The sequence below is a fragment of the Panthera tigris genome, chromosome F2 (assembly GCF_018350195.1).
Source record: "Panthera tigris isolate Pti1 chromosome F2, P.tigris_Pti1_mat1.1, whole genome shotgun sequence".
In the NCBI taxonomy this organism is placed as follows: domain Eukaryota; kingdom Metazoa; phylum Chordata; class Mammalia; order Carnivora; family Felidae; genus Panthera; species Panthera tigris.
The window spans coordinates 19,580,219-19,605,854 of NC_056676.1; positions in this window are offsets into that span (position 1 = coordinate 19,580,219).

Consider the following 25,636-nt stretch of genomic DNA (forward strand, 5'->3'; position numbering starts at 1 on the left):
AATTAATTTATGACAAAGAAGTCAAGAATGTACAACGTGGAAAGAATCGTGTCCTTCGCAAATGGCATTAGGGGAGCCTGGGTGGCTTAGTTGGTTAAGTGTCCAAGTCTTGGTTTCGGCTCAAGTCACGAACTCACAGTTTGTGAGTTCGAGCCCCTCGTAGGGTTCTGTGCTGTCAGTGTGGATGGATCCTGTTTGGGATTTTCTTTCTCTCCCTCTCTCTCTGGCCCTCCCCTGCTTGTACTCATTCTGTCAAAATAAATAAAAAAACTTTAAAAAAATGGTGTTGGGAAAACTGGACTGTCACATGTAAAAGAACGAAACCGGACTCCTATCTTATACTATACAGGAAAATCAACTAGAAATGGATTAAAGACTTGAATATAAAATCAGAAACCATAAAACTCCTGGAAGAAAACATGAGGGTTAAGCTCCTTGACATTGATCTTGGCAATAATTTTGTGGATTTATCACCAAAAGCAAAGTCATCAAAACCAAAAATTAACAAGTAGGACTACTTCAAAATAAAATACTTCTTCACAGCAGAGGAAACCATCAACAAAACACAAAAGCAACCTATAGGATGGAAGACAATATTTTCAAATGACTTATCTGAGAAGGGGTTAGCATCCAAAATATATATAGAACTCATACAACTCATAGTGCAAAAACATTTTTTTTAATAGGCAGAGGCACTAAATAGACATTTTTGCAAAGAAGACAAATAGCCAACACGTGCCTGAAAAGATACTCAACATCACTAATCATCAGGAAAACGACAAATCAAAACCACAATGAGTTATCACCTCAAGCCTTTCAGACTATCTTCAAAAAGACGAACGATAGCAGGAGTTTGCAAAGATGTGGAGAAAAAGGAACCCATGTGCAATATTGGTGGGAATGTAAATTGGTGCAGACACTATGAAAAACAGTATAGAAGTTCCTCAAAATATTAAAAATAGAACTACCATATGATTCAGCAATTCCACCTCTGGGTACATATCAAAGGAAATTAAACCACTACCTGAAAAAAGTATCTGAAACTCCATGCTCACTGCAGCATTATTTACAGTAGCCAAGACATGGAAACAACCTAAGTGCCTGTCGATGGATGGACACAAAAAGAAAATGTGGGGTATATGTGTGTGTGTGTGTATATATATATATATATATATATATATGTATATATATGTATATATATTACATATATAAGTATTTATATATACATATAAATATATAAGTAAATATATAAATACATATATGTATATATGTGTGTGTGTGTGTGTGTGTGTATATATATATATATATATATGTCAGACAGAAAAACAAATTCTGTATAATCTCACCTATATGTGGAATCTAAAAAGGCCAAACTCAGAAACGGAGAACAGTTTGGTGGTTGCTAGAGGCAGGTGGTGGGGGCTGGGGGAAATGGGTGAAGGTGATGGACAGCATGGTGACTATAGTTGACAATACTGTGTTTTATTTTTGAAAGTTTCTAAAAGAGTAGATCTTAAAAGTGCTCATTGCGTGAAGAACCAATTGTAACTATGAGGTGGTGGCTGCTAACTAAACTGAATGGGATGATCATTTCACAATATGCGCATGTCTCAAATAATTACGTTGTACAGCTTTAATAGTATCATGTTCCATGTCAGTTATATCTCAATAAAACTGGAAAAGATGAAATTCCAAAATAATCAATTTAGAAAGGAAAAAGTATGCGTAAGCTGAAAAAATAGATTGGAATAAATCATGCAGACTAAAGTTTATAGAGGAAAAGAAAAAAATTAAAGAGAAACACATGTAAGAGACAAACAGGAGGTATGATAGAGGGTCTAACAACATGCGTGCTGTGTTTCTAAAAGAAGAACAAGAATGGACTACAAAAGATACTTGGTGATAAGAATAAGAATTTCCACACCAATGGGGAAATCAAGTCTGAGATTCTAAAGTGTATTCCAATAAGAATTTTTTTAAACATTTTTTTAATGTTTATTTTTGAGAGAGAGACACAGAGCATGAGTGCGGAAGGGGCAGAGAGCGAGGGAGACACAGAATCAGAGCAGGCTCCAGGCTCTGCACTGTCGGCACAGAGCACAACGTGGGCTCGAACTCACAAGCTATGACATCATGATCTGAGCTGAAGTCGGATGCTTAACTGAGCCAACCCGGCGCCCCAAGAATTTTTTTGTTCAGTGAGGAAAAATAGCATACCAAATCACGATGGGGTAAACAAACAAAAGTGAAAAGAGAAGACAGAGAAAAATTTCGAAAGCAGCCTGAGACAAATAGCACAGTATTCACAGAGGGGCAACAATAGTATAAACAGCTGAAAATAGAAAAAAAGAAAAAAGAAATAAAAAAATAAGACAATGGAATATTTAAAGTGCTAAAGGAAAATAATTTGCAACTGAAAATTTTCAACCAAAAAAACTGTACTTCAGAAATGAAGGCGAAATAAAAGTATTTTTAGACAAATCAAAACAGAAAATTCATTACCACCTACACGCTATGCAGGAAATGCTAAAGGGTGCTCTTTAGTCAAAAGAAAAATGATTCCATCTGGAATATCAGTAGTGCAGACACCAGTCGACTTACAGTATAAACTACCATACTATGATTTGAGGAATTTCTTTTTACCTCTAACGATTTTTGCTTTATAAATTTTAATTCCATATCATTTAAAGCATAAATACATATGGATGCCATAACTTCTTGATAAATGTCATCTTTTAACCCTGAGTTTTCATGCTCAGTCCAACAGAATGCTTTTTTACTCAGAAACATATTTAAGTAGTTATCACGGTTATCAGTGCAGGTATTAATAAATTTATTTTTGTCCATTCATTTGGGGTAATTTGTCTGTTATGTGTATCTAGTAATAAAAAATGCAACTGATTTTTTTAAATTGGATTTTTAGAATTTGTGCCTTTCTATATTTGAGGATTTAATTCATCCCACTTATTATGTTTATTGACCTGTTTGACCCTTCCTTGCCATTTTTCTGCAGGTTTTATATTTGCTGTGTCTGAATTTCATATTCTTATTGGTAGTTTGATTACTCAATTTATTCTATTCCTTTTGTCATCTCATGGGCTTAAAACTCTGTGTGTGTGTGTGTGTGTGTGTATCTTTTTTACTCTAGATTACACTCATAACTTTTTACAAATGAATTTAATTTGTTGTTCAATATCAAGGATTAAACTATACTTGCACAGTCCTCTAATGAAACAAGACAGTCATGTGATTACCTATCCTCTTCACCATATCTAATTAAAATCAAATTGAAATTTATTTCCAGGTTGGTTTGATTTGTTTGCATTTGCATCATGGCCCTATCAGTTTAGAAGTCTTTTCTTACATTGTATTAAATTTCAGATTTACACTGGCAGAGATTGCTTAGGTATCCCCACAGGTTTTCTTTTTCTTTGCTCCTCGTTTTTTCTTATATTGCGTGTACACTCTCTTTTATCCGCTCTTCCTCTCGCCAGATTCTATTGCCAAAAAATTTTGTTCAGAGACAGTGAGTATGTACTTTCTAAGTAGCAGTACATCTGAAATATGTGTTTTATGCATACGTACTGTCTTCCCTTAGCACTTTAGGGGTGCCTGAGTGGCTCAGTTGGTTAAGCATCTGACTCTTGATTTCGGCTCAGGTCGTGATCTCACAGTGGTGAGATAGAGTCCTGCATCAGGCTCTGTGCTGACAGCGTGGAACCTGCTTGGGATTCTCTTTGTCCCTCTCTCTCTCTGCCCCTCTCCTGCTCATGTGTGCATGCTCTCTCTCTCTCTCTCAAAAAAAAAAGAAAAGAAAAGACAAAAAGGAAAAAAAAGTTGAGCCTTTCTGGAGGGACCAAATAAAATGAATGGTGCTACACACTGGTGGACATCGTGAGTCTCAGTGCTATAGATTCTACTGCCATTTCCATCATAACCTTGTGCGGAAGGCTCACCTCAGGGTTCGTCAATACAGATACGACGATTTGGAAGCCTGGTTGACATATTTATCATCAGGTTTTGTGCAGTTGATCAATGTGTGGCAGCACGTCTAGATTTAATAGAAAGCATCAGCAAGGAATCATTGTCACTGACAACCATCTCGTGACCACCTCGTGCACCCCCTTGTTAAGTCACCTAATAGACATTACTTCTGTGAGAAAGGTTCAATTATGGGAGTGGTGCTTGCTACAAGCACTCACTGGTCAGGCAGGAAGCACTGTTCACATTTTCAATTTTAAACTTCTTTGAAGGAAGCTGTGAGACGGAGTTTCGAGTACGAGGCACTGAAACAAATTAACAGCGACGCTTTTGCCTCGCCGCGATTGTCCCCCATTCAAGTCTGCGGTTTTTCAGTTTCTCATTGTTTGCCTCTCGCTAGCATTTTCACCTAAAAGATACAAAAGCATGAGTTTTTCTTAAAGAAATGTAAGGCTACATCCCTGGTTTAAAATGCTCCAAGACTATTCATCATGAACTAATATTTTTAAAACAAAATGCAGTAGTCTCTATGCCCCTGTTGTGATATCTATTTCCAACTGAGCATTAGTCATTTGTCCTGGGATTTTCCACAGTATTTTCCATGCACTTCCATATGTTCTTCTAGTTATTTAGTTTCTTGGTTTTCTCCCCTAGTATTTTGTGTAAGGAAAATTTCTCACAATAGACACTATGTACTCCAATTTTGCAAAGTTCCTATAGCAAGCACATGTGTAATTGAATAACCAGATGCATATTTGCAGGGTTTGTTTTTGTTTTTGGTTTTGGCCTTAATGAAGAGATAACATGATTTAAGAATTTATATTTGGAAAGTATATCTGGAAATTTCTAATAAACCAGCAACTATAAAAATTTCACATCATAGAAAACTTGTCTTCATTATGTCAGCATTTCACTGTATTTCACTACATCTCTGTTTAAAGAGAACAGACCAAAAAAAAAAAAAAAACAAAACAAAAAACAAAATAACAAACAAACAAAAAACCCCACCACTGCATTATTTGCATTTAGCATTTCTTTGAGCTTTATTAAGAAGCAAAATGTTTGCCATACTGCCACTGGCCTTTTTATGCTGGCAAAAATACAAACTATATTACAAAAACAAATTAAGATTGAGTGAAAAATAAGCCATAGAGACACAAAAGGCCCTAATGATTTTGTCATTCAGTATCAGTGTTGCAAGTGATTAAAAACAGAGAGAGACTAATTGGTTCATGGCCTTAATTTTATTGTTTTCAAGAAATCTACAAAACCTCATCCTTTCAACCAAACATTTGCTTGGAACTTTTGAAACTGATTTGAAATTTAGGATTTCTTTCCTTGTTTAATCCTTTTCTTCTTTACAGTACCTGGAAGGCTTCATAGGTCACATTTTCTTAATTCATCTGAGGTAGGAAACTCCTTTCTTTACATGTTACTTGTGCTATTCATTCCCATTTGCTAAACAGAACTCTCCAGGAGAGTAATAGCAAATAAATAAATGAATAAATAAACAAACAAACAAATACTACCAACAGAACAGCACTTGTGCATTGCATCTAATTTCATATTTATCTCAGCCCAGAGAGCACATTTTGGTTTGCTGTGTCTCCAGCTGAATGAATGGAAACCTGGATTCATCAGAGGTGCAAATGTATTGTCTGCTTTCAGCGTTTCTACCCTGGAAATAGGACTTTAAAAATTACTGGCAATGATGCTTCATTCGGTACAACAGCAGGGGAGCTTTGCTCTAAATAGGGAAAACTTTGCAACAATTAATGCTGTAAAATAATGAGAGGGACTGCCTCTATGATCATAAATTCTGGGTCTCCAGGGAGTGTTCGGCAACCTTTTATTGGGAAAATTGCAGAGTTCAACAAGATAATCATTAAGGGTCTTCTGACTGTTATTTCTATGACACACTCACCATGTCGGCAATGGAAGATAGAGAAGAAAAAGATATGAAATATACATTGAACAGTCTCACTTCATGAACTCAAGGAATTTACTCTCCCACCTGGTAGACGAGACAAATAGAACAATAGCTTCAATGCTAATATCCCTGGCAGTGACCAGTGTTCTGGGATTTCAGAGGTAGCCAGAACTAATGAGAAGTGATGCAAACTGGTTAGTGTTTAACTGCAAACTAGATTGTTGACTGGTGTAAGAAAAATGGTACAGATTAACCAGGCAGAATTGAAGAAACCATCTTCCAGGTAGAATAACAAGGAGTAAAGAGGAGGAGGGAATAAGCATTGCCTGCAAGAAAACCTGTTGGGATGAGTTAGGAAAACAGATCCCAGGAATTATTTTACTCTCCATCTCATTCTACTGTCAGAGGCAATGAAATTGCCTGAAACAATGTCTGAAACATTCAAATTTGGGGACTTTCCCAAAGTTTGCATTAGGGCTGACCACTGTCTATATTCCATCCTCTAGCATCACCCTCTACCCCCAAGCCAACATCATGAAGGGTAGAACCACCACCATTCATGGAAGTTCATGGATCTCTACATAGAATTTGTTAAGGAGATTCCAATACCAATTTGCTTTGTCATTTTTACTGCATGGACACGAACAAAATTGCTGACATGTGCTTGAGCAGAAACCAAACAAAAACAACAAATAATGGCTGAATGGGTAAATAGAAGGTGTGATTTTACTGTGTGTACAAAAAGAAGTCTTCGTCCCCAAATCATCATATTTCCGTAAGTCAGTATGATCAAAACACAATAGCAGTTCTCTGCTATGATTCTTTGTTATTTGAAGGATTAATTAGCTATAAAATGGTACATTGATATTTTAAATACAGGAAAAATGCTGCACACCCAATGATGGTTTGTGGTGCTCTCTTTCAGCTTAAAAAATAGCTTGTTTTTCTTAAAGTAACTGGCCTTTGAAATCATATTTTGCCGGCCACAAATTGGTGTTAGTTTACATATAAGCCAGACGTCCAATGCTGACTTCAGAGGTTAACTATTGAAGGGTGAGTCAACAGAAGCCTGCGTATAAGAACATTATAATAAAAAGCAAGTCACAGAGATCAGATTCTCATCAGGAAAACCTCCGTCTCTTTATAATCTCTGTGCAACATTGTTTTGAGTAACCTTTGAAATCCTGACGGGGGAAAAAACAAACCAGGCTTTGGCTGACATTTACAGCAAAATCAGATCCTTCATCACAACTGGAGGGTGTATAATGAGTGGGTGTTTTAGCGTAGACAATGGAGGGAGTTCTTCAAGTCTGTTTTACATCAGCTCATGTTGGCAGGTAATGCCCTTATTGCTGCCACTGTTTTGTTAAGAAGGAAGAATGTGGTGTAAATCCCCTTAAAATTAAAAATAAGGCACCAACTCTCCCACCCCACAACATGAGTTCATTCCACTAAAATGACTTCTTTTAGAATGGTTAAGGAAGGTCTCAGACCCACACCTTGCTCCACCCAATTACTGGAAACCTTTTATTTTTTTTTCCTCTGTGGGCTTCATGGTGACAGCCTTAGAGTGGAATGTGAATGCCTTTTCTATAACCTAAGCAATGAATCATACCAGATTTGTGAATAATGCTTAGGCTCAATTTGAGACAGAGGCAAACAAGCCAGAAAAACCAGTGTCAAGAGAACTTGAACTGAATCAGACAAGGTTATTTACTGTCAACATTTGAATCAAAGGCAGCCAAAAATCCAAGGTGAAGGCATGCTGTCCCTAAAGATTACAGTCAGACACTGAATGAAAACCAATTCCTTGTATTTCTAAATCAATGTAGTGGTTATGGTATCTATTTGATTTTTATAAATGCTTGGCTGGCTCCTATCAGGAGAGCATAAGTTCACACAGAAAATACAAGCAGTAATAATCAATAGCTTTTGGAGTGAAGAATGAAATCGTCTATACAGTGAGCCGCCATTCTGAAACCACCTCTGAGGAATTGCAAGGACACATGAGAAAAGCAATTGCCTTTCAAAACAAATGCAATAAATGTCACCCCACCGATTTTAAAAAGCTGAGAAAATTTAAGAATGATCTCTAAGTAATTCAAATTTTACAAACTTTAAGCAAGAACGTTTTGATGCTAAAGTAAATGGCTTAATGTTTCTAGAAACTTACATAGCAAAACCAGGGATACATGCATCCTGTCTTCCCTTGAAACACAGCCTCTGAAAGGCAATTCTAACTTTAGACATTTAGTACACAAATTTCTATAATGATCATAAAATTAAGAAGCAAATGTGTAAAGCTAATCACTAATTTGTTTCTGGTTTCTAGTTTTCTCCTTTTTCTGACTTTGATGAATCGATAAATAAGTTCTTATCATTCCAGGTACCTACAGAACATGCAAAATGGTCAAGAAGCCAAAGGGAAGAACACTAATCATGCTGTTTTGTCCTTTTTTCCGCCCTGTCCTTGTGGGCGTTTTCATCATCCTAGAGGAGGTATTTGTGAGTTAGTTTATCTTGGAGATCCTTAGACCATGCCACATAACAGAACAGAAAGTCCTCTAGAATGACCATCACTAAACTAATAACGACTACCATTTATCTGGCCCTTAATATGTGCAAGACAAAATACGAGCAGTCTACATACAGGGCTGCATTTGTCTCTTGTAAGTGTCCTAAGAGGTGGATCTCATTATCTTTTTTAATTTTTTAATATTTATTTTTTTTATTTTTGAGAGAGAGAGAGAGGCAGAGCGTGAGCAGGGGAGGAGCAGAGAGAGACAGAGGCACAGAATCCGAAGCAGACTCCAGGGTCTGAACTATCAGCACATAGCCTGGCGTGGGGCTTGAACTCACGACCATGAGATCATGACCTGAGCCAAAGTCAGACACTTAACCAACTGAGCCACCCAGGTGTCCCAAGGTGGATCTTATTATTATGCTCAGTTGATGAGGAGGAAAGAAAATTAGAAATCCTAAGTAAATTACCCAAAAAGAGAAAACAAGGTGAGGAAATAAGAGACAAAGTTAGGATTCAAACCCAGGCTCATCTATTTGGGTGTCTACAGTTTTAACAATTATACAATATTGACTGTATATTGCTACAGTATTTGATTGTTTGTGGTGAGCACAAAAATTGGTATATGAAGGGTGTATACTCTAGACACGGTATATTTGAGACTGTAAAGATAATCCAATTTGATGAGGTTAGAGGCAATGCATAGTGTATACAGAAGAAAGAGAAAAAAGAAAAATAAAAGATTTTGGTACCTAAGATAGAAAATGGTGAAACTAATGCATAGAACTGACCATAAGTCATCCAGCCAATTTTTTCCAACCACAAATAACTGAGCGTTTATTAACTACTGTGTGTTGTACATCACCACAGAAGACGTAAGCAGAAGTCTAATTGGGTTACTGCCTAACCTGTAAGCACCAGAGTACAGGGAAAATTTTTGAATGCCTTCAGAGAGGAACAAGCAAGAAACCACTTTTGAATGTGAAATGTGATGTATATGGCCTCCACTTAATGGGCACTAAGTAAGAAAGAAGAGACTATAAGCAAAGAGAATCAGTACAAGTAAGACTGAGTGAATCCAGGGGCACCTGTGTGGCTCAGTCGATTAGGCAGCTGACTCTGATTTTGGCTCAGGTGAAGATCTCACAGTTCATGGGATGGAGTCCCAAGTCAGGCTCCGTGCTGACAGCATGGAGCCTGCTTAGGATTCTCTCTCTCCTTCTCTCTCTCTCTCTCTCTCTCTCTCTCTGCACCTCCCCTGATCATGTGCTCTCTCTCTCTCTCTAAATACATAAATAAATAACCATTAAAAAAAAAAGACTGAGTGAAACCAAGCTCAAATGTAATGGAGAACCCAGAACTGGTTCCTAGAAAGAGAGCAACTTAAAATAGAAACATGTGTCCAGTATTTAAGTAATGAATCTTAGACATGCTAGAAAAAGATGAGGAAGTGATTGTCATAAAGGCTGAAAAGCAGCAATTAGAACAGAATAATTTCTATCCTGTTTTATTTAATTTTCTATTCATAAAAACCAAAATAAGTAAAGAAGTGGATTGGAATTAATTGTTCCAACAAACAATGTCTTTTTTCTTTAAATATTATTTATTTATTTTGAGAGAAAGAAAGTGCACATGTGAGTTGTGGGGGGGAAAGTGTAGAGAGAGAGTGACAGAGAGAATCCCAAGGAAACTCTTCACTGGCAGCACAAAGTCTGACATGGCGCTCGATCTCCGGGCTGTGAGATCATGACTGTGAGATCATGACCTGAACCGAAATCAAGAGTCAGCTGCTTAACCAACTGAGCCACCCAGGCACCCCCAACAAACACTTCTTGACTGCGCACATTTCAGGGCAGTGTGGGTGGGTCATGCTAAAATGAATGCATCATACAACCTCATATCAAAAAAACAACCTGATTAAAAAATGAACAGAAGACTTGAATAGACACAGTGTACATCTTCAAGAGGTTCCCACTCCAGTAAGCAAGATATGGCCAAATACTCACACCATTCTTCAGGGCATCATAAAGAAAGTGCCGCAGACAGGTAGAAAGTGTAATGGGTGCTCAGAATTACTTGCCAAGATGACCAGAAGATAACATAAAAGGGCTAATATTTGAGCTGTGCTTGAAAGAAAGGGCAAGATTAAAGAGATGTAGATGATAGGAGAGTTTCCATGTAGAAGAAGTCAGTGAAGTCAGAAGCACCAGGAAGAATAGATATTTTGAGTGAAACACAATTCTGAGCATATAAATACATGCTGGGGAAAAGCAGCTAAAGTTGGAAGAGTGTGGTAGGAATTGATCTGGAACTGCCTTAAATGCTACTGGGCCTCCTTTAGCAAATAATTGCCTTAAGTCCTTCCTTTGAACTTGATGTAGAAGAGGCAAGTTTAGCAGAGAGTAGCAAAATGCAATTTATGCTTGCAGATAATTAACTGACATGTGCTTTTCAACTACCGGCACAATTTTGAGTATTTTGATCTGTGTGAATATGGAAGTTTTACATGGATCCCAGTTTGTGACAAACATAACGCTAAGCAGCAACTAGATTAGGCTTTTAAGAAATTTAGTATGAAAATCACATTTCTGAAACTCGAAGTGTGTCAATTAATACATACAATTTAGTGTCACGTCATGTGTAGATTCAGAGAATGATGGAAACATTTGGTAATAAATGAATTCTCCCCCCCAAAAAAGAAGGTGAAGAAATTTATTTTCAGTCCAGTTCCAGGAAACTAGAATAGCAGGAGTTTGCAAAGTAAACACAAGTAAAATTGTAGTCCAAATAGGATTTTCATTGTATTGTAAAGAAAAAGTAAGCAACTCTATTTTATTTTATTTTTAATTATTTTTATTTTTTTATTTTAGAGAGAGAGAGACAGCAGGGGAGAACAGTAGAGGGCGAAAGAGAGAATCTCAAGCAGACTCCTTGCTCAACACGGAGCCTGATGTGGGACTTGATCCCATGACCCTTGAATCATGAGTTGAAATCAAGAGTCAGACGCTCAACCGACTGAGCCACCCAGGTGCCTCCAGCTCTGTTTTAGAAATATATGTGAGTCTATAGAGGTGTTTGTATGTGTATGTGAAAATACCCTCACACAACAGTACTTCTCCATATTGCTGAGATTGTTTTATTTTGTAATAACCATCTTCCTGTGGATAAACAGCATGGGAAGAATGGAAGCCAGATGTTTACATGAAGTCCAGCCAAGAAAAGATGCCCATAACCAATTATTTTGACTGCTTATATATAAGAAAATATGAATTATCTTCAATAAGATAAATCCCAAAGCTAATTGGTTTAAAAAATTATATCCTTGAGGCGCCTGGGTGGCTCAGTCGGTTAAGCGGCCGACTTCGGCTCAGGTCATGATCTTGCAGTTTGTGAGTTCAAGCCCCTCGTCGGGCTCTGGGCTGACAGCTCAAAGCCTGGAGCCTGCTTCAGATTCTGTGTCTCCCTCTCTCTCTCTCTGTGCCCCTCCCCCACTTGTGCTCTGTCTCTCAAAAATGAATAAATGTAAAAATAAAAAAATTTTAAAAAATTATATCCTCATATAATCCAAGAAGCTAAATCGATAGTTCCCTTTATTATTGACTTAGTTAAACCATCATCAGTATTATAATTTTAAATTTTATGCAAAAGAAATTATTAGTAAACATTTTAAATTTATATTCTAGATGTAATATGGTCTGACAACAACTATTGTGTAATTTAAAACTGAGGATCCTTGGGGCACATGGGTGGCTCAGTCAATTAAAAGCCCAACTCTTGATTTCGGCTCAGGTCGTGATCTCATGGTTCCTGAGTTCGAGCCCTGCATCAGGCTTTACACTGACAGTGTGAAGCCTGCTTGGGATTCTGTCTCTCACCTCTCTCTCCACCCGTCCTGCATGCTCTCTCTCTCTCTCAAAATAAATAAATAAACTTAAAAAGTAAATAAACAAAATAGATAAAACTGGGGGTCCTATAATTGAAATTAAACCTAAATTTACCAAACTTCAAATTAAAGTTCAAAATCTTGCAAATATTTAATTCAAAATTAGCTCAATTTTATTCTTCAGATTTATCATGAAAGCAAAAGATGACAGTGTGGGTAATTGCCATCAGAAATACTTTTATTTCTGTAGAGATATTATACTGTCTTCTCCATTTTTGTGCGTGCCCTCAAAAGATGTCATAGTCAGCCAGAAAGAATAGCCCCTGCATTAGCGTGGGCATACCACAGGTTATTGTATCATTGCTTCCATTGCTCTAGGATACTGAGTAGCATTTGCTGATTCAGAAATTGCAATTAAAATATCGTAAGGGCAAACAAAAGGGAATATTTTAATAAAAATGTGTTGGCCCCTTAGCACCACACATATTCTGTCGGATCATATAAAAAATCATGCTTTGTACCATATACCAATGATGTGTTGAATCACAGCAACAACAACAAGTATTTTAGTTCTTTGGTACTCTGAACGGTGGCCTGACAATATGGATGAAACCAGAGGACATTAAACTAAGTGAAATAAAAAAAAATAAAAAAAAAAATAAAAAAAAAAAAATAAACTAAGTGAAATAAGACAGTCACAGAGGTTAAACACTGAATGATTCTACTTATACAAAGTACCTAAAATAGCCAAACTCATAAAAGAAGAGAGTAGCATGGTGATTGCCAGGATCTGGCAGGGAGGGGAAAATGGGGAAATGAACCTCAATGGGTATAAAGTTTCAGTTACACAAGATGAATACACTCTAGAGATCTGCTGTACAAGAGAGTACTTACAGTTAATAATATGGTATTGTGTACTTTAAAACATGTGAAGACGATTGATTTCCTGTTAAGTATTCTCACCACACACAAGTAGAAGAACACAAGGAAATTTGGGAAGCTACTTGAAACGTTCAGTACCTGCATTGTAGTGATGGCATCTTGGGTGTATGCAATGTCCAAACTCATCAACATATAAAATATGTGCAATTTTTGTGTATCAGTTATACTTCAGTAAAATTAAAAAAAAAAAACAAATTGTCTTCTGGATTTTTAAAAATATTTTAGTGACATTGCAGAAAACATAAAACAAAAATTATTTTCTTGTCCAAATACAAACTAAACTTTGCTCATTTATCTGCATGTTTGATTGATAGTGCAAATGTAAATTTTGGCAATTTCTGTTTAGTCTATAAGCTTCTTACTTCTCTTTAGAAAAGAAAAAGATCGGGGTGCCTGGGTGGCGCAGTCAGTTGAGCGGCCGGCTTCGGCTCAGGTCATGATCTCACAGTCCGTGAGTTCGAGCCCCGCATCGGGCTCTGTGCTGACTGCTCAGAGCCTGGAGCCTGTTTCAGATTCTGTGTCTCCCTCTCTCTGCCCCTCCCCCATTCATGCTCTGTTTCTCTCTGTCTCAAAAATAAATAAACGTTAAAAAAAAATTAAAAAAGAAAAATATCCTGCAAATTCCTGCATACCTAGCACACAACATTGCTAGATAGGGATGTGATTTGCTTACTGATGATATTTAAGTTTCGATAATGATAGCTTTGGGTCGCTTTTCAGTTTCTTCAAAATGTGCAGAAGCGATTAATGAAATTTTGACTTGACACAAATGAAAGAAGTTACTCTCCTTAGACATATGCCTACAAGATGGCTCTCATTGCTAGACATAAAAAAGATGTTTAAATGTGGGCCTGCTGTAATATATTTTCAAAATATGGGACAAGAAGATGTTCTCTAATTCAACATATTGAGAACGAGAGTGCAGAAAAAGATAATAGTCAAAGAGAAAAAGATAATAGTCAAACATAAATTTATATGTTGAATCTCCAAAATTGCTTGTTGATCTTGGAAGAGGGCAGAGAAGCCTAAAAAGGATGAACTGATTGCAGTTGAATTGTTCGATACTATCTGTAGATGGTTAAACTCACCCAGCAAAAAATTACTTCTTTTAGGGAAAAAAGCCTGCTTCAGAACTCAAAAAAAAATGTAAGCAGTGAAGGGCAGGCAAAATAAGCAAGAGTTTTTCAACTTCTTTACTAAAACTTCAAGTTCATTTCACAAGTTTAAACTATCTATGTAATAAAAATAATAATAAACATTTGCCTGGAAAAAGAAAATTATAACTTAGGATGACATTCACTGTGCCTCCCAGGGTTTAAAATTGATGGACATTTTAGACATTGGGAGCCTATATGATGCATTTGCAGACCCAAAGTCCCTGATTGACAAATGACTGATCTGGCAAAACACAATGTAGATACAAAGTGGATAGACATTTTTTGAGATTCGAAAACTAATTTTATACAAGTCTAAACTTACCTTCTGTTGCTATGAGGTCAAATCCTAAGTATTCCATGCTCAAATGCTTTTGGTTGAGAGGTGATTAACTTGACATCATCACATTGGAAGGATACCAGGAATCAGTGTAATCTGGGCTTGATTAGAAGAGAAATGCAAGTCAACATGCTTTTTTTTTATGGTGTTCAATTTACCACTACATAAAAGAAAAGAAGAATGTCTTGAAAGTTTCAGGAAATTCAGAGAGTATTTCTGGCAGAAGAAATAGAAATACTAGAAATATCCTAATGTATTACTGGTATGAAAGAAATTAAAAAATTGTTATACTTTTCTCGTACATTCCACTGTCAGCTGTGCTGACAGCTCAGAGCCTGGAGCCTGCTTTGGGTTCTGGGTCTCCCTCTCTCTCTCTGCTCCTCTCCCTCTCCCCTTCTGTGTGTGTGTGTGTCTCTCAAAAAATGAATACATGTTAAAAAAATTGTTTAATTAAAAAAATAATAGCATTTGTTTGATATGACTGTGTCCCAGATTGGCTGGCTAACAAGTTGGTTTCCATAATGCAAATCTGAATTCTGGTTCAACCGTTTACTAGCAATGTAGCCATGAACAAATCACATAACTTTCCTCAGCCAACACTCCTCATCTTACAAAATAATTATAAACAGTAATAACCCTTTAGAGGTTGTCAAGATGTTTAGAGATGGTAGATTGTCCTGTAGTAAATGATCAATAAATATGAGCTCTTTTTTCAGTATAATTGTCCCATCTGAAACTATAAATCCACAGTGAGGTCTGCCATGGGGATGTTGTTTTCCATTATAAAGTTCATCTTTTCCTGACTATGCGACCTCATAGTCCTCAGTTTGCTTGTTGTTCAAGTCGTTCTTCTCTGAGGTTTTATAATGCACTGTGTGCAGGTTTAAATTTGGACTAAGTCATGTCTGACTCTTCTCTCATCAATTTTTGAGTCCATTGCACAGTTTAATTATCTTAATTGATGTATTTCTTTTTTAACATTTCCGAGTACTTTCCAATCACATCAGTTCCTTTCAGGGAAAAAAAAACCCTATCATCTACTTCTGATTGTACCACTTTGGATACTCAATTTGCTCTATATTATCAACCAATATTGGATATGAAGGATATCCATACATCATGGGCAGGAAAGCACTGAAGGCTGGGAATTACCAAATGACTTCTCTTCAGGGAAAGTAGTGATTTAGGGGAAGATTTGTGAAGTATGGCCTTTTGTTTCTTAACTTAAGTGTGCTAGCTAGAAACATTTCGAAGGAGAGAAACAGGAAAACACCAGAGAGAGACTGTCAGTTTGTCTCCTAAAGGGGTAATTTTCTAGTGGCGTTGTGCCAGGAACTGGTTTTTCCCATAGTCCTTTCCCATCCCTGAAACACAGTCACAGACTGTGTGGACGGTCAGCACAAACTGTGTCATCAGTCAGAGAAGCCAAACAGGAGAGAAATGTGAGGTTCAGCTTGTGGTTAGGGTGACCATGAAGCCAGAATGATTGGCGGAGCCAGGAGAGTCAATGTGGTGTAATCAGACAAAGACAAGGATGTGACCAATGCAATCATTTGCTTTATGACTCTGAGGCCAGCTCAGAGACTTTAGAAGATGAGATGGCCTGAAATCTCTCTTAAGGGAGGATGTGGACAACATTTTTTTTTAAAGTAAACTTTGGAGAGATCAAATAGAAAGAACTGCACAATAACAGAATCTCATACCAAAAAAAAACCCTGAAAAGTAAATATAATACAAAAAATAGCAAGTAAGATAACAGTATCATGTGAATTACTAACCATGTCCTCTTCCAAATTTAAATATGTACAAGTCAACGGAGAATGCCATGCCCCTGGAGAACCCTTAGAATGTTAAGTCACTGTTCATTAAGAGGAGATAGGTTCTTCCAGAGGTGTTGGTGTAAGAACTTATGGGGTTATGGGGGGTACCCTCCTCCAGGGATGAGGGGTCAATGGTTACAAGTATTACTGACAAAGGAATGAATTTACATTGGATTCTGTGTTTTTGAGGAATTAAACTTCCAGGCCTTAGAATTTAAATTTTGGGGAGTGGAAAATAAGATATTGAATCTCAGTCCATGAGAGACCACAGGATTACTCATTGCTCACTTCCTTTGGGTATTTGGTTAGTGCTAGTATAAGAGAGGGTGAATATAGGCAGGTATGTATGTAATCTACAGAAGCCCAACATAGGAAGAACAAATATTGTTAAAATGTCTATACTACACAAAGAAATCTACATATTCAATGCAATCCCTATCAAAATAACACCAGCATTCTTCACAGAGCTAGAACAAACAATCCTAAAATTTTCATGGAACCAAAAAACACCCTGAATAGCCAAAGCAATCCTGAAAAATAAGACCAAAGCTGGAGGCATCACAAGCCTGGACTTCAAGATGTATTACAAAGCTGTAATTGTCAAGACAGTATGGTACTGGAACAAAACAGACACTCAGATCAATAGAACAAAATAGAGAACCCAGAAATGGACACAAATGTATGGCCAACTAATCTTTGACAAAGCAGGAAATAATATCCAGTGTAAACAAGACAGTCTCTTCAGCAAACGGTGTTTGGAAAACTGGACAGCAATATGCAGAAGAATGAACCCGGACCACTTTCTTACACCATACACAAAAATAAACTCAAAATGGATGAAAGCCCTAAATGTAAGACAGGAAGCCATCAAAATCCTAGAGGAGAGACCATGGTGGTAGGAGAAGGAAAAAAAAAGGTTAGGGAGGGAGCCAAACCATAAGAGACTCTTAAAAACTGAGAATAAACTGAGGGTTGATGGGGGGTGGGAGGGAGGGGAAAGTGGGTGATAAGCATTGAGAAGGGCACCTGTTGGGATGAGCACTGGGTGTTGTATGGAAACCAATTTGACAATAAATTTCATATTAAAAAAAAATCCTAGAGAAGAAAGCAGGCAAAAACCTCTTTGACCTCAGCCACAGGAACTCCTTACTTGATAGGTATCCAGAGGCAAGGGAAACAAAAGCAAAAATGAACCACTGGGACCTCATCAAAATAAAAAGCTTCTGCACAGTGAAGGAAACAATCAGTAAAACTAAAAGGCAACCAACAGAATGGGAGAAGATATTGGCAAATGACGTATCAGATAAAGAGTTAGTATCCAAAACCTATAAAGAACTTATCAAACTCAACACCCAAAAAACAAATAATCTAGTGAAGTAATGGGCAAAAGACATGAATAGACACTTTTCCAAAGAAGATATCCAGATGGCTAATGAATGGACACATGAAAAGATGCTCAACATCACTCATCATCAGGGAGATACAAATCAAAACCACAATGAGATACCACCTCACACCTGTCAGAATGGCTCACATTAACAACTCAGGCAACAACAGATGTTGGTGAGGATGTGGAGAAAGAGGAGCCCTTTTGCATTGTTGGTGGGAATGCAAGCCGGTGCAGCCACTCTGGAAAGCAGTATGGAGATTCCTCAAAAAATTAAAATAAAACTACCATACTACACAGCAATTGCACTACTAGGTATTTATCCAACTGATACAAAAATGCTGATTCGAAGGGGCACATGTACCCCAATGTTTATAGCAGCACTATCAACAATAGCCAAATTATGGAAGGAGCCCAAATGCCCATAGACTGATAAATGGACATGTACAAACCATGGATAGACAGAGCATCTTGTGTTTTAGGAGAAACTATATGTACATAGTTTGATATGGCAAGAGAAAAGAATGCAAGGAAGGGTGTATCAGTCAGAAGCAGAACCACTAGGAGGCAGATAGGTGATAGATGATAGATAGATAGATGACAGATAGATGATAGATAGATAGATAGGAAGGTAAGTAGTTAGATAGATAGATAGATAGATAGATAATAGATTGATAGATGATATAGATAGGTAGATAGATGGATAGATAGATACTAGATTGATAGATTGATAGATGATATAGATAGGTAGATTGAGGTAGATAATAATAATAATAGATAAATAAATAATAATAGTAGATAGATGATAGATAGTTGATAGATGATAGATAATGATGATGATGATGATAGATAGATAGATAGATAGATAGATAGATATAAATAGATATACAGATATAAAATTTAATAGTTATTTAAGCTGATGCAAATATGGGAACTGATTAAGCAGTTTCTGTAGTGTTGATGTCTTTACTGACAAAGGTTTCCTACTGCTTCTGTCACTGTTGGCCCACTGTACTCATCCATATTAGCTGGCCTTGCTCAGCAGCTGGGTTCTGCCTCATTCAGCCACAGCCAATCATGCCTCTCTCTTTTGCTCATGTCATTTGTCCCAATTCTGTGCCTTCCATCCCCTCCTCCTGATATTCTCCTTTTCCAGCCTGATATCACTGCTTTGAGTTTGCTGCTGTTGGAGAGGATTCTCATCATTCCTAGCTCTTTAGTAACAGCTACAATGGTTCCTAAGTAACTTAGAATATATTCTATATGGAACAAAATTTGAAGGAAGATAGCTGAGTGTTTGAAAATCATTTATTCCCACTGATAATCACTAGTGGATTGATATAGGCATATGTGTTTCTGGTTTGTCATACGATAGAGGGAATACCTTCTTTGTTAGGATATTTGTCTCCCCATCTAACACCCAATTGCCACCTGACTCCTGCCATCTTCCCTGGCATTGGAGTAACCACCTATCCCTTTGCTTGAGGGTGTTACTCCCAGTACCAAAGGTATATGATTTAATCCCCCAACCCCTTACATCCATTCAGTGAGTCCTTCTGGGAATGGTTGGATCCTGAGGTAAGTAGGTATGCAGATTAACCTGGTCTCAAACCACTCACCACCAGAAATTCAATATACAGATATTTCCAATAACCCCCTAAATCTTCATGCTTCAAACCAGAGCCACAATATTAAAATAAAAATTACTTTTTTTTTAAATAAAGAGTATTATTGTGGCAAATATAATCTAGCCAGGAAACATAATCTGGTATGGGAAATCTCTGGGAAGTATGTTTCAATATTTAGGCAACTCTCACAAACTTTTGTTCCAGTCTTCTTGCAGTGTGACTATTTTTGCAGTTTTTTGAAGATTATATAAACTAACATTGAGAAACTCTTAAAATGTTAATACACACTGAGATTTTCTTACTATCAGATAAAAAAATGATGGTATTTTGAGAGTTGAGTCAAGATTTGAGGGCTACAAAAAAGATTTGAGGACTAATTAAAATGAACATAGAGTTTTATAGACAACAGTATTGTCATGGAATTTTGGATGCAAGGAAATTTTCATGTAGTTCAACTGTTCGCTATTTGAAAAATTTCCCCTTCAGCATAGAAGATGCTCAATTAATATTTTGAATGAAAGGACTGTGTTGAAGGTGACCTGAATTATTGATTAATATTTATTAATCCCAGTAATTTTACCCACAAATCCCATTCTATGTTATTCCCTGAACAATTTTGCTGAGCCTTATAATGCAATAAGTTAATATAACCAAAACACACACACACACACACACACACACACACTTCTAGATTTATGTGTAATAGATAAAATGTGCATCTTTTTAATGCATTAAGTAATCTGTTTAAAGATAAAAATTTTAAATGTCCTGACTAAAGTTAAATAAAATCTAGACTGAATTTCATAAAAGTAAATATAACCCTAACTGTAAAAATATCTTCGATTGTAGGAATAAAAGATTTATATATTTTAAAAAGAGCTAGAGCCTTTTAATTTCTTTAAACAAGCATTTCAACTAGATCAAACCCAGGTTTTTACCACAAAGAAAAGATATCCAGTGTGTAAAACAAATAAGTTTTTATATATTCATGGTCACTTTAACAATTTTCCTTTCAATATACGATTCTTCTGGAATGTATAGTCAGGAACTCCAAGACATTCTGACATAGATCCAGGCAGTATTGTATATTCTAGATTAAAATGGAGTCCAAAGCCTTTGATACATCATCAAGGCATTTCAGAATCTTACACCTCTTCTGTAAACATTTATGTCAAACTTATAGTAGCATGAAAATAGCTCTTTTTCTCAGTACTACCTCAAAGTCAACTGCTAACAGAACACGTATTAAAGAAAATTAGAGCATTGATTTCACTTTTGCATTTGGATTTGCATCATTTCTAGTTTACTTTTCTAAGTGTAGTTTTTATATTCCTGCCAGACATCAGTTTCAGCAGACGCTCTAGAAGAATTGTGAGACCCTTGAAAAGTTAACCACAACTACTTCTCATTCTCAATAATTAGTAGGATCTTAGGTACGCCAGACAGTTTCTCAGAAAGATCTGAAATTACAGGCTTAAGTTACTTACTTCCTTTTTTTTTTACTTCCTATTTTTTGACAGTGGGAGCCAAAAACATTGGGTGTTTCTCTTCAGCTGCTTTCCAAACTGTACAAGTGGAAAAATAAAAGACAAGGGAGATTTAGCCCCATAAACAGCTTCCATTTTGACTTTCTCTTTTAAATTCATTTAGTGGATATAGGCACATGGTTTACACAAACTGGGCCTACAAGGCTGTATAATTTATTTTATGAGTGCTGGCTTGTCTTTTGGATATTTTAACTTTTTCTCCTGGCAGGTCATACCATGCCAACTGTGTGCAAAAGTAAGTTTGGATCCTAGTATATTGCCAGACAACATTTGAGGACACTTCCTTTTTTTTTTTTTCCTTTGAGAAAGAAAGCTCTTTGGGACAATACTGTTACAGTGAGAACTTAGGTGAAGTTTGATTTTGTGCTGGGTCATAATATAGTAGAAATCTAATCTTTTCTTGATTTTGCTCACCTACATGGAGATCGGCAAATGTAACAAAATGTTCTTTTTCAAAATTTTTTAAAAATGTTTATTTACTTTTGAGAGAGAGAGAGAGAGAGAGAGAGAAAGAGACGGCAGGGAAGGGGCAGAGAGAGGGAGACACAGAACCCGAAGCAGGCTCCAGGCTCTGAGGTGTCAGCACAGAGCCTGACCCAGGGCTCGAACTCACAAACCTTGAGATCATGACCCGAGCCGAAGTCAGATGCTTAACTAACTGAGCCACTCAGGCTCCCCACAGAATGTTCTTTAACGTGTTAAGAGTTAACACGATAACTCCACTCCTAATAATTCATCTTAAGGACAAAAATATGAATAAGAATTTTTTCAAGTTGTGTTTATCATAACATCATTAGCTGTAGGAAAATTCCTGGTAATCCAGTACTAGATCCAGCAATAGATCACATGGCTGTGCTCATGTTTGGGAAGCATGACTCAGGATTCTTGGGAAATCAGAAGGCCTATCTGGAACTGAAATTTCATTTAGTCCCAATATCTTAGCACTCCATCAAGAAAGAGCAGGAAACTTGAGCTCAACAGTTCAGAACAGGGGTCAGCAAACTCTTTCTGTAAAGGGTCAGGGAGTAAATATTTTAGGCTTTGTCGGCTATGTGGTCTCTCTGTCCAACTACCTGACGTGCCACTGAGAGTGAAAGCAGCTTGAACAAAACAAATGAATAGGCACAGCTATCTTCCAATAGAACTTTGTGTATCATCACTGAAATTTGAATTCCACGTAGTTTTCGTGTGTCAGGAAATATTCTTCTTCTTCAGATTTTTTTATCCAACCATTGAAAAGGCGAAAAACATTATTAACTCACGGGCCTATTTGAATATAGGCAGGGGGCCAGATTTCGCCGGTGGTTGTAGTTTGCCAACCAGTGATTAGAACATGGACTCAGGAGTCACAGCTGGTTTGGGTCCTAATTTTACTATTGGCGGCTGAGTTATACTTAAGGGAAATAGTCAAAAATGACTCACGATGAAAGTATACACAACGCTCTGTCCTTGAGGGGCTCGAAATTAGAAGCTTGCTTCCTTCCCTCATTGTCCTTGTTATCAGTACAGGAGGCTTCTGTGGCAATGTTACATCTGGGCCCTCTCCAACTGGTCTGGCAAACGTACATCAAAAGCAAACAAACAAAAACAAACCAAATACCCAACAAAATAGAAATAGTTGCATACGTTAGAATAATTTCACAAAACAAAATAGAATGCAACCATTAAAAAATCATGTTTTAAAACACATTCTGTGACATGTAAATAATATAAATGTAACTACAATTACAGGCTATGACTGTATGGTATACAGCATGGTCCCTGAAAGGTACCTGGAATTTGATCAATAAAGATTGGAATAATTCAAATATTTTCTCTGAAAGAATCCCCTGCACACATAATGAAATAGTATTTTAACATAATCCACAGAGTATGTGCTCTACGTGATGCACAGAACTTGGTAAATGTCAGAAATTGATGTATGTTGGGACACATTATGGGAGATCTTGGAGAACAAGAATCAGGAGAGTGATGTGGGAAAAGAAAGGCAAGTGGACCTCAGAGAGCACCTGCATGTTCACAGGCCACCTGAGTCAGGAGAACAATCCTAGAAAGTCATTTGCCAATATGGCTACTTCTCCTGCTAAGAAGGGAAAATTTTAAATTCCCTATTGTTTGTTAGTGGAGAATATAGTATAAGGAAATTAGGATCTAAGGAGAAGAGGGGCACCTGGGTGGCTCAGTCAGTTGAGCATCCAACTTTGACTCAGGTCATGATCCCACAGTTTGTGAGTTTGAGCCCTGCATCAGGCTCTTTGCTGACAGCTCAGAGCCTGGAGCCTGTTTCAGATTCTGTGTCTCCCTCTCTATCTGCCCCTCCCCACCCTCAAAAATAAATAAATGTTAAAAATAAAATAAAATAATTAAAAATTTAAAAAAAGGAGCTAAGGAGGAGAATTCAAATGAGGCCATGAAGAGATGGTCTTGTCTCCTTTCTCAGGTAGAAATATTTCTAGCACTTTCTTCCAATAAAGAGAAGACAAATTATTCCCTTAATTGTATAAATGCAAGTAGTACTAATGTTTTCTGTAATTCAGAAAGAAGAAAGAAACCAAACATTATTTTGTTAGCCTTCTGCATTAGTCTAGGTTCTCCAGAGAAGCACAACTTACAGTTTGTATATCTATATCTATATCTATATCTATATCTATATCTATATCTATATCTATATCCCTACTATTAGTTCTGTATATAGAATATATGTTACATACACTTATAACTTATGTGAGAGGAGATTTAGTATAGTAGTTGGCTCACAGGTCTATGGAAGCTGAAAACTCCCACAATCTATGGTCCACAGTTGGAGAACCAGGGAGCCGATACAGTAACTCTGAAGGCCTGAGAACTTGGGGCAGCTGGTGTAAGTCCTAGCGTTCAAAGGCTCAAGAACCAGAAGCTCTGACGTCCAAGGGCAGGAGAAAAGGGACATTACAACCTAATCAGAGAGAGCAAATTTCTTCTTCCTCTGCCTCCTTGTTCTATTCAGGCCTTAACACATTGGGTGATGCCCACCCACCCTGATGAAGGTGGATCTTATTCACTGTCTACTGATGCAAATACTAATCTCTTCCAGAAATATCTTCATAGACACCCAGAAATAAGGTTTTACCAGCTATCTGGTCATCTCTTGGCTCAGTCAAGTTGACACATAAAATTAACCACACACCATCCCTCATTTTTATTTTATCTATTCTCCCTCCGCTGGATTTTTACTTTTCCAAATCATGATATAATCCATTTACCTCAAACTCAACTTTTCTATATTTTCTATGTCAAAATAAAGAGAAGAAAATTTTGCTTGCTGCAGTCCACATAACTCAACAGCAGAAGGAATTATTGATGTTTTTTGTTTTTTGTTTTACCCAAAAGTCATTCACAAAATGAATACAGGCATGAACTCTCTTCTGCTGCAACTTTTTGTCCTACGAACACGCTGCCATCGTGAATCTCTTGGTGATCCAACATGGCTGCACAAGCAGGCCACGCATGAAGGCTTTGGAGACACAAACTGCCATAGTTTAAGGGAGTCATAGTTTAAGGGTTTCTGATGTGGTTGGTTTTACTTGTTTGAGAACAGGTGATTTTACCTTAGTGCTTGCATTTTTCCTCCCTTGTCAAGGTCTTATCAGGCCAATGAGGAGAGTGACTTTGGGTCGTGAAAGGAGAGAAAAAAATCCAACTCGGAGCCCAGCTTGTGGCAACCCTAACTTCTGGAACTGAAAAAGATTTCCTTGAGATATGAAGGCAGCTGAAAGATGAACGATTTAATAAATTATGGGAGGAGGGGATTCTTCATTTTTGTTTTTGTACTTAGGCTGCTCATTTAAAGACTGCTCATGTCAAAGCCACTGAGCCCTACAAGGACCCGGTACTGCCAGACCAGCTGTAAATGGCTAGCATCTAGTTTGATTGGTTGGTGTTTGAGCCATTATGAGATATTTTAAATGTTACTTTTACATATAAATCAAATCCAAATTGTACTTAAGGATACAGTTTAGCTAAGTTCTTTATGGGATTTCTCTGAAGCAATGTTACACATTTTTTTTGTCCTGAGATATTGCTCCTTAAATTTATTAGATGGATGTCTTGTTAGCCATGTGACAATTTGATAGTTGTAAATCTATTTGGCTTATACTGCTTCACAATTTAGAAATAGCTCTGTTCAGAACCCATATTTTAATCAAGTATTATTTGACAGAGTGGAAAAATAAGAGTTCAAGTCCCAATTCACCCTTAGTTTGCTTTTCCAAATGGCCTTTAAGTTTGTCTGCCCCATTATGAGGTCAACAGCAATCATTCCTTTATTTTGAGAAACATCCCAATCTATTTGACCTTCTTACCTCACAATACTGTGGTTGCTATGAAGACATAAATTTGATACCTAATCTAATTTTTAAAGGGCTTTTATAACTCATAGCACAATCTATGAACATTCTAAAACAATCACATGTGCAGGCGCACACGCACACACTCACATCCCGGTACTTCATTGTATAAAGTACA